This window comes from Symphalangus syndactylus, chromosome 1 (assembly GCF_028878055.3).
Source record: "Symphalangus syndactylus isolate Jambi chromosome 1, NHGRI_mSymSyn1-v2.1_pri, whole genome shotgun sequence".
Taxonomy (NCBI): domain Eukaryota; kingdom Metazoa; phylum Chordata; class Mammalia; order Primates; family Hylobatidae; genus Symphalangus; species Symphalangus syndactylus.
The window spans coordinates 101,655,777-101,666,458 of record NC_072423.2 but is presented as its reverse complement, the minus strand read 5'-3'; positions in this window follow the sequence as shown (position 1 = coordinate 101,666,458).

Here is a 10,682-nt window from a genome sequence, read left to right as displayed (position 1 = left end):
GGCCTGGAGGGTGTCACTGCTCTAGGCTGTCTGCAGGGCCTCTCCGCAGACCTGGACGGATTTCAGTGGGAGACTAGAGCGTCGCTTAAGATGTTTGAATGTAAAATCATCCCGAATGATCATCTTTTAGCTTGAGATTTTGGCTACCCTTCAAACAGACATAGCTTGACCTTTCCAGGCCTAGGTAATGCAGGAATGGCAAGTGCTCCTGAAGGCGGGGAGGTGGCCTGGCCGGCACTGAGCTTCTCACTCGCCAGAGGACGCAGCCACCCGGCCTTCCCGAAGCAGGACAGCTGCCTTTCCAAGACCGCGGAGTCCCCGTGAGGGATGCTGCCTCCGGAGCCTGGCATCTCGGGCGGATGAGAAGCTGAGCGTGGTCAGATGGCCTGCAGGGTCCCACTGCGGGCCGAGCCCTGGCTGGGGGACAGTTTAGGGGGAAGCGGCAGCTGCCTCAGTTTACAGTGGCAGCCGGAGGAGGACCTGGGCAGTGGCGAGTGTGGCTGTTTGCATGGCGGGGAGAAAGAGGTGGTCCCTCCTGCCTGCTGCTGCTGCCCACGGCCTCCTGTCCCCAGAAAAGGGGTCTGCGCCCCTCCCCCACCGGAACAGCGACAGAAGTGGCGACCCTGTCAAAGGCCCTTCTGCTGCTCACGGCCGGGTGAGTGATGGTGTGGAGCAGGATCTGGGTCCAAGGACTCCTTCCATGTTCAGGGTCCCCGTGGTAACTGAAGAATTATCCATCCAGAGAGGCAGGGGAGGGCACAGGACAGGGATATATTTTATTATTGATAAGTACAATTTTAAATTTTAAATTATCAGCAGGACCCTAGGAGATGACATAAAGAGGAAAAATAACCTGTGGGCGCTCTCAGCATAAAGCACCCAGGTTCAGGGATGTGTGTGCGTCCTGCTGTCTGCTCATTCGAAGAGCAAAGGAAGCAGGGATGATTTAGGGCCTCCGAGGTGACACGGAATCAGGAGGAATGGCGCCGCGAGAAAGATGTCTTTCTCATTTTGTGAGCAGAGAGCCCATCGTTCAGGAAGAGCATCTGAGCCACAAAGCTAATCACAAATCACCGAGCCGGCGCCGGCTCCTGATTTGTCTGCGTGGCTCCAGGTGGCAGGTGCTCCACCGCACTCAGTAAAAGGTGCAGATGGTGAGGGGTGCAGGCACTGGCCAACAAGGGCTTCCCTGGATCCTGGAGTGGCTCCTTCCAGCCACGGCCGAGGGCGTGTCTTGCGTGCTCTCACTCACAGGCACACACCTGTATTTACCAAGTTAGGTACACCCATAGAATCATCTTTAAGATCTTGTTAATATTAATATATAAATAGAGGGCCGGGGGCAGTGGCTTACGTCTGTAATCCCAGCACTCTGGGAGGCCAAGGCCGGCTGATCACTTGAGGTCAGGAGTTGAAGACCAGCCTGGCCAACATGGTGAAACCTGTCTCTATTAAAAACACAAAAATTAGCCAGGTGCAGTGGCACATGCCTGTAATCCCAGCTTCTCAGGAGGCTGAGGCAGGAGAATCGCTTGAATCCGGGAGTGGAGGTTGCAGTGAGCCAAGACCGCACCGCTGCACACCAGCCTGGGTAGCAGAGCGAGACTCCATCTCAAAAAAAAAATTAATATATAAATTAAGATGAGTAACATATAAATATACATTAATATAAATATACAAAATAATACATATAGTATACAATAATATATGCTAAATATAGGAAATATGAATAATATAAATAAAAATATTATTAATTATGCATTAAATATTAAATAATATTAATATAAATATACTCCATATTTATTATATATATCTGTATATACCTATGTAGATACAGACAGATATCTATCTCTATAGCTAGATATTTCTATCTCTATACACACTCATCTATATCCACATGCATGTATATGTAAAAGGAGAGAGAGAGAGAGACAGAGACTTAGAGAGATTTATTTCAAAGGATTATACTGTGCTATTGTAGAGGTTGGCAACTCCAAAACTCACAGGGCAGGCAGGAGGCTGGTCATTCCCACAGGAACTGCTGTTGCAGTCTAGAGCCTGAAGGGAGAATTCCTTCCTCTTGTGGGAACTCAGTCTTTTCCTTTTAAGACCTTCACCTGATTGGATGAGGCCCACCTGCCTTCATCTGATTGGATGAGGCTCACCTGCCTTCATCTGATTGGATGAGGCCCACCCACATTGTCAGAGGGACGTTTCACTCAACGCCTACTGATCTAAAATGACTTTGATTAAATGACCTTCACAGCAACATTCAGACTGGCATTTGGCCAAACAGCCTGGCACTGTGGCCCAACCTAGGTGACGTGAAGCTAATGACCTCCGTGTGCTGCAGGGCACTGTGGTGCTCCATCCCTCTTCTGTGTCAGAGAGTTGTCAGAACTGCTCCAGCAACTCTGACACATGGGGACGTCCTGTCCTGAAGGTTGGGGGCTTGCTAGGACTGGTTTGTGAATCTCTCCATAAATGGCCCTGCTGTCTCCAGTGTGAGAGGAGGTTGGAGCATAAAGAGCAGATTTCTGCGGTGTCCCTGGTGCTTCCTGAGAGGAGCCCCACACTCAAGCTCACCTCCATGGTGGATGTGCTGGACCAGGCCCCTGGGGTGCTCGAGGCCCGAGGGTGCTAGAATTAGAACCTCCACACCCAGAGGCTCCTGACTGGGGCGCACATCACCCGTGGCGTATCCTGCCTGCCCTGGATTCCTCCTCTTTCTTGCCTTTGCGGTTTTTTCTGGCTCCTTTAGCTGCAGGTCCACAGCTGACTTTTCTCCAGCTCTCCTGCATACTGGCTGAGAAGGGCACCTATGTCATTGTTGCAGGCTGTTTGCGCTGCTGTAATGCAATCCCTGAGACTGGGGGATGTATGCAGGGCAACACTGATTTCTCATAGTCGTGGAGGTTGGGAAGTCCAAGATCGAGGCACTGGTAGGTTCGTGTCTGGTGAGGGCCCCAGTCTGCTTCATAGCTGGTGCCCTTGGCTGTGACCTTCAGAGAAGGTGAACGCTGTGTCCTCAAGTGGGGGGCAGCAGAAGGGCACCATCCAGCAGTGAGGCTGTTGCTATAACAAATACCTACAACTGTGGAAGCAGCTTTGGAACTGGGTAACGTAGAGGCTGGAGGATTTGGAAGGTGCATGCTAGAAGCAGCCTAGGTTCTCGTGACCACAGAGTTAAGGGTGATTCTGGCAGGTCCTCAGAAGAGGGGGTTGTGGAAAAGCCCAACTCTCCTCGTGCTTAAATGGTTGTGAACAGAAAGTTAGTAGAAATATGGAGAGTGAAGACTATTCTGATGGGGTCTTAGACAGAAGTGAAGATTTTTTTTCTTTGAGACAGGTTCTGGCTCTGTCACCCAGGCTGGAGTGCAGCGGCGAGATCTCAGCTCACTGCAGCCTCAGCATCCTGGGCTCAAATGGTCCTTCCACCTCAGCCTCCTGAATAGCTGGGACCGCAGGCATGCCCCATCTCGCCCTGCCACCTCACCTGGCAGCTGTTCCTTATTCATAATCCCCGCTGTCTGTCTCTGTTTCTCTTCTCCCTCTCTCTTCTCTCTCTGTCTTTTGGGGTTTCATCATGTTGCCCACGCTGGTCTCAAATCCCGGGCTCAAGTGATCCTCCCACCTCAGCCTCCCAAAGTCCTGGGATTACAGGCATGAGCCACCCCCACCCAGCCAGAAGTGAGGAATATCTTACTGGACACTAGAGGAAAGACCGACCTTGTTGCAAAATGGCAAAGATCTTGGCTGAATTATGTCCATGTTCAAGTGCTCTGTGGAAGGAGAAGTTTAGGAGCCAGAAGCTGGGACGTTGCTGAATGCTGCATGGAGCCTCTTTCAGAGGAGCCTTAATCCCATTCGCATGAGAGGAGGCCTTCCTCACCACCTACTCCCCCTCCAAAGGCCCGGCCTGTTACATTTCATTGCATGAATTTCGGATGGGACGCATTCACACCAAAGCGTCACCCTCCTGAGTACCTCTCTGAAGCCACATTGGGGCCTAGGCTCCCCCAGGCTTGGGACAGTGCACCCTGTCCACTGGAGCCAACCCTTATGAATGTGGGCTCACTGGCTTTGCCAATGCATGCCCCCGGGGGCATCAGACGCTGCTTGTTGCTGCTGCCTTTGAAAGGTGTGCGTAGAGTCCCCGGCCTGAACTACATGGGATTGAGATGGAAACCGCGCCAGGCACCAACTAACGGATGCTCAGGCTGGTGTGACCCTCCTCCTCCTCACCCTGGCAGCAGAGACCCACGTCGCCCATCGAGAAAGAACTGACGCCCAGCGAGAAGCGACAGGGAACATTCAGAATCCCCCGCCTGCCCCCGTCTGGACCTTGAGATGAGGAAAGACTTTGTCGTTTTTGTCACTTTAACCGAACCTTGGAGAATCACCGCCCAAAGCGTGCACTCTGTGGATCGTTTAAAAAATCATATGCACACAGACTCTAAAGGAAAAACCAGGGACAAACCGCTCATATTCCATGAACCTTCCTTCCGCATAAGCCCCAACGTGTCGCTTGGCAAAGCCGTGGGCCTGGCAGTGGGGTTAGCCTTTCCCACTCAGGAACCGCGCTGGCCACGTTTCTGCCGGCATCAGCGCCTCTGAGCTGCTTTCCAAAGCGCGGCGTCAGGAACGTCACTCTTCACTGTTGAATTCAATGTGGGCACCTTTAATGGCTCAGTCATTTTTTTAAAAAAAATCAAAATTCCACGCAGAGGCCTTGGTTCCAGAGCTTCCTTTCCAGGCTGCAGTTGCGCGGCGCTGGCCACCAGGTGGCACTGTTGCATAGCGAAAGGAAAGCGGCTCCGGGCTGGAGGCCCGGGCCGGGATGCGCGGAAGCCCTGGAGGGCCAGCCGGGTGGAAGGAGCTGCAGGAGGGGGCCGCGTGCTTTCCGGGGGTGCAACTTGGTTTTCCCTGGAGGGATAAAGCTCTCCTCTGGCAGGTGCCTGGGGGTGCCCTTTAAAGCAGGGAGCCCGGGGAAGACCCAGCTCTCTTCCTGTGAGCTCATCCCTGGCATTCAGTGTGAAGGACTCGCAGCCTGGTCTCCGAAACGGCCCTCTAAGGCCTCCTTGTCCCCTGAAGCACACAGGCAGACCGCGGGGTCTGGCTGCACCGTGGCTGTCCCTTCCCTCCAATGCTGGGAGACCCGGGTGGGTGGCCACCGCCTGACCTGGACGCTCCTGGCTGCCAGCCTGCATGCCCTGGGTGCAGAGGCAGGCGAGCCTGGCGTGGTCTGAACAGTCTTATGAGGATTATCTGGGCCCGTGTGCTCCTGCCTGCCCCTGAAGGGCATAGTAGAAGCATCCGAACACGCACTGGGTGCCCTCGTGGCCTGGGACAGCCCTTCCCTGCTGGGCTTCTTGCTTTGTGTTAACCCTGAGGCCTGGGAGCCTGAGCTGGGGAAACAGGGGACTCCGGACAACACCCGTCTTGGATGCCGGCGTCCTCTTCTGCTCAGAGAATCCAGTCAACTCAGGGCTTTGGGCTTTCCCATGACCCAAGAAAAGAAGTCAGTGAATGAGAATCAAATAAAGGAAATGATTTTCTGCCACCACTGGGGCGCAGACTTGCTGTTCATACCACTGTCCCTGGCTGGCACCGTAGCTCCCACGTGTGCCTGTGTGTCCAGGGGCCCACGGAGCCCAGATGGGCCTGGGATGATTTCAGCCTTCAAGGAGGCCGCCCATCTCTTCCGGTGGCCCCTGCTTCTCACCCAGTGTGGGCCAGGCTCACCTGAATGGTGAGGGCACGGGCGAGTGGTTGTTACCTAAATGAGCCAGAGACGGCCTCTGGGGACTGGCCCCTGGTCACTTATTTCTTCCCTGCAGGCTGAGCTCATTAGTTCAAGAGCCCAGTGGCACCAAACTCAGATTTTTATACGTTCAATTGTTTTAAAAATAGCCCCAAACAAGCAGACTTTCAGCCATTTAGAGCCTGCCTGCTGCACCTATTCCGCAAAACCTCACCTGGCAGCTGTTCGCTATTCATCATCCCTGCTCTCTGTCTGTCTCTCTGAATCCATCTCTGTCTCTGTCTCCGTCTCCGTCTGTGTCTCTGCCTCTGTTTCCGTCTCTGTCTCTGCCTCCATCTCTGTCTCTGCTTCTCTTCCCCCTCTCTCTTGCTCTCCCTTCTCTCTCCGTCTTTCTCTGTCTCTTGCTCTCTCTCTTCCTTCTTTCCCCCTCTCTCTCCCTTTCTCTCCCCTTTTTCTCCCCCCACCCCTACCACCCTGTCTCTCTTATCTGTATGATGGGAATGAAGGACTCAGCAATGGCCGCCCACGTGTCGGTGGGAGCTCAGTTCCCTGAGCTTCTACTTGAGGGGACTCTGAAGGGCTTCACGTCGTGTCAGCTTGTGATATGCACAAGCTGACTGCAGCAGACACAGTTGGGCCATGTGCACACATCTTTGCCCACCCAGAGGTCACCTGCGGACACTAGCATGGAGTCCAGCCCATAGGGAAGGCTGGAGTCAGGGAAGCAAACGCCCTTCTAGGGGCAATCTGTACTAATGAAAGAGAAATAACTCAGAGGACACCATGGCGTCCCCTGCAGCCTTGCAGAGGGTCCCTAGCAGCTGTTCCTGCACTGAGGCCTCCTTGGCCTCCTCCTCCCTCTTCCCTGCGCTTCCCCGAATCCGCCCCCACCCCGTGAGCTTTGCCCTCCAGCCTTTGGCTCAGGGTCTGTTTTTGAGGAAACATAAACTAAGATAACAGCCTTGTGATTTCAGGGCTCCCTGTGACCGCAGCAGGGCTTGGGTTATCCGGGCGGATGCAGCTGTCCACAGACAGGCCTGAGGCTGGGCAGGGGGTAGGGGGTTGTGGCCTGTGTGTGCCTCTGTTCCCATTCCCGTCCCCTTCTTCCTTGAGGAGCGCACGCCTGCTCCACTGTCACGTTCCTCCTGCGTCAGGAGCCCCCTGGAACCCGCGGCTTCGGGTCTGGTGTGCCCTGTGGGGCCTCATGCCACTTGGTGTCACGTACTCAAGAGTTTATTTTCCCACAGAAATTTAGGAGAAAGTAAAGATTGTTTGTAGTCAACGGAAGAAGCGCTCCTCAGTGGATGGAGAAGGCCTGGCTGTGCTCCAAGGCCCAGGCCCTGCATACTCATCTCCTGGGGCTTCTTGAAGCTCCCTGTGGAGCGTGAGCCTGCCGGGCCACCTGGAGCACAGGGGGCCTCCGGGGACAGCGGGGGCACTGTAGGCCGGGCCCACAAGACAGCTTCCTTCACCTGGGCCTCCCCCAGGGCTGACAGCCCCTTGGGTCCCAGGGAAATGCGTCCCAACCACAGAATGAGGTGCCGCTGGGGTACCTCCTTCCTCGAGCAGGACAGCCGGTCATGGTGCCCCTCTCTGAGTGGCATGGGCATCCAGGTAGAGGAGTGCCAGGACATGCCTGGGCAGCACCCCCTGAGATGCCACTGGCTCTATTCCCAGCTGCCCACTGTGTCTCTTTCCAGGGTTGATGGGTGCCAGGGCTCCCGCTTGCTGGACCAGCAGGGCGCCCTGCAAGACGGTGCCGCCTCGAGGCAGCGCCAGGAGGTGACGGCTCCCCCACGCAGGCTCCCGAACATAAGGGATGCGCAGTAAAGACATTCTCATTCTAACGTTCTGTCTGTTTGGATAGAGACAAACATGGCCCAGATCTCAGCCCCCTGGCAGATGCCAGACACCGCAGTGATTTGCTCCAGCAAGGCAACTGCCCTGGAGCAGCAGCTGCTGGAGTCCCGATCCAACTACACTATTGTCATTCCTACACCCAGGCGTGGGCGATCTGTGCTGTTAGACCTGGGGGGCTGCAATGGGTGGGACGGAAGCCTCTGGACCCCCAGTCCCTGGTGTAGGATGGTTCCTGGGAGTCTAGAAGAGGTGCCATTTTTCGCGCGCCTGTCAGGATGGACTGACAGCTCCAGGACCCACCTTGCTGCCGCTTGCTGTGGGTCCATGCAGCCAACAGAGAGGTTTGTGGTCACTGAGGACATTTGTGTAGACGGTTTGTCCAGTGCCCGAGGGGACAGCTGCAGGCCGGCTGTAGAGTCTGTGCAAGGTCTGCCCTGAGCGGTTTGCATTGAAATCCAGGCAGTCATCTGCTCTCCACACACTTCCACTCTGACTGGGAGGGTGCTGCAGTGTCCTTCAACCCCATGGGTCAGCGTCCACAGGCCCTGGATGATTTAGGCACAGTTATACCAGTCAAAGACCACAGCTGTCTGGGGAAGGCCAGGAGCATGCATGAGGCCACTCAGATGCTGCCCTGGCAGCAGCCTTGTTCAGGGTCCCAGTCTCCTGCACATCCAGGACGCTGAGCAGGGTTGCCCGTCAAGTGGGGCTGGCTGCTGTGCTCACCTGCCTTCTGCTGCTGGGGGCCAGGGGACCGTGCTTCTTTGCCTTTAGTGGTGGAAGGAAAATACTCATGCTACAAAAACTATACACATGAAGTGTTTTCCCCCAAAGAAACAAGTGTGCTAGCAGGAAAGATGATCAGCTGTCAGAAGACCAAATAAAATAGCAAACCTTCTCTATAGGTGCTCAAGATGCCCCTGACAAAACTCAAAAGCCAATCATGGCAAAACCCAATGCCAAACAGAGATGGGAGGAAACTGCTCAAACACTGTCTTGAAATTCTCTGCTGGGCGCGGTGGCTCACGCCTGGAATCCCAGCACTTTGGGAGGCTGAGGTGGGTAGATCACCTGAGGTCAGGAGTTTGAGACCAGCCTGGCCAACATGGTGAAACTCCATCTCTACCAAATATACAAAATTATCTGGCTGTGGTGGCAGGTGTCTGTAGTCCCAGCTACTCGGGAGGCTGAGGCAGGAGAATCACTTGAACCCAGGAGGAGGAGGTTGCAGTGAGCCGAGATGGCGCCACTGCACTCCAGCCTGGGTGACAGAGCGAGACTTCATCTCAAAAAAAAAAAAAAAAAAAAAAAAAAAAGAAAAGAAGGAAAGAAAGAAAAGAAAGGAAAGAAAGGAAGAAAATTGCAGCCTGCCTGAGTGGAGTGTCCTGCTGGTGAGGTGAGTGCTGCTGGGGTCTGGGCTTGCTGCTGACATATGCCTTGAGAAAGGTTTGAATAGGGCCGGGAACAGTGGCTCACACCTGCGATCCCAGCACTTTGAGAGGCTGAGGCAGGCAAATCACTTGAGGTCAGGAGTTCGAGACCAGCCTGGCCAATATAGTGAAACCTCGTTTGTACTAAAGATCCAAAAAAAAAACAAAAACAAAAACAAAATTAGCCGGGTGTGGTGGCTCATGCCTGTAGTCCCAGCTTCTTGGGAGGCTGAGACAGAAGAATCGCTTGAACCTGGCAGGCGGAGGTTGCAGTGAGGTGAGATCACGCCACTGCACTCCAGCCTGGACGACACAGTGAGACTCCATCTCAAAACAAAACAGAAAGATTTGAATGTTCCTCAGCCATTTGAGGGGCCTGGTCTGCCCAAGTATGAGAGATTTCCAGGGATGCAGGGCTTTCAATGCTAAAAATCATTTTAAAAAGGCAGTCTCCGGGAGTGAGTGGGTCACCCTAGCAGCTGTGACTGGTGGTGCCCCTCCCCGCCCCTCACCAGCCCTGAAGAAACTGCCCCTCATTTTTGTTTTTCTTTGCATTTGTATGATGGCTCCTAACTTTCCTGCATGCACATTGGCCATCAGTATTTTCTTTAAGATATAAGTTTCCTGTGTGTATTATTTGCCCATATTTCTTTTCTTTTTTTTGAGATGGAGTCTCGCTCTGTCCCCCAGGCTGGAGTGCAGTGGTGCCATCTCGGCTCACTGCAGCCTCCACCTCCCGGGTTCAAGCAGTTCTCCTGTCCCAGCCTCCGAAGTAGCTGGGATTACAGGCATCTGCCACCATGTCTGGCTATTTTTTGCATTTTTAGTGGAGACAAGATTTCATCATGTTGGCCAGGCTGGTCTCGAACTCCTGACCTCGTGATCCACCCATGTCGGCCTCCCAAAGTGCTGGGATTCCAGGCATGAGTCACGGCACCCAGCCCATATTTCTACGAGGATTTTGTCTTCATCTTTTAAGTTCAGAATGTAAATACCCTGTGGCTCTTCCATCTCGTTTTGGGCCTTAGTCTGAATTGTGCCCTGTCACCACAAGGCGCATGAACAAGGGCACTGGCGCTGCCATCAGTGTCACGGAAACAACAAAACGATGCCGAACACACAACGTGAAATGCTGAGATCTCCATCAAGAGGTGACCGCTGAATTCACGACGATCCAACATAACCACGGAATTCACGACGCTCCAGTGTAACCACGGAATTCACAATGATCCAACGTAACTGCGGAATTCACGACGATCCAACGTAACCATGGAAGCTGATGGAAAAAATGAGGTGCATATACATATTGATGTTACAACCGTCCCATGTTAGGCCAGGCGCGGTGGCTCACGCCTGTAATCTCAGCACTTTGGAGGGACGAGGCGGGCGGATCACGAGGTCAGGAGATTGAGACCATCCTGGCTAACACAGTGAAACCCCGTCTCTACTGAAAATACAAAAAAAATTCGCTGGGCGTGGTGGCAGGCGCCTGTAGTCCCAGCTATTGGGGAGGCTGAGGCAGGAGAATGGCGTGAAACCTGGAGGCAGGGGTTGCAGTGAGCTGAGATTGCACCACTGCACTCCAGCCTGGGTGACAGAGCCAGACTCCGTCTCAAAAAACAAACAAA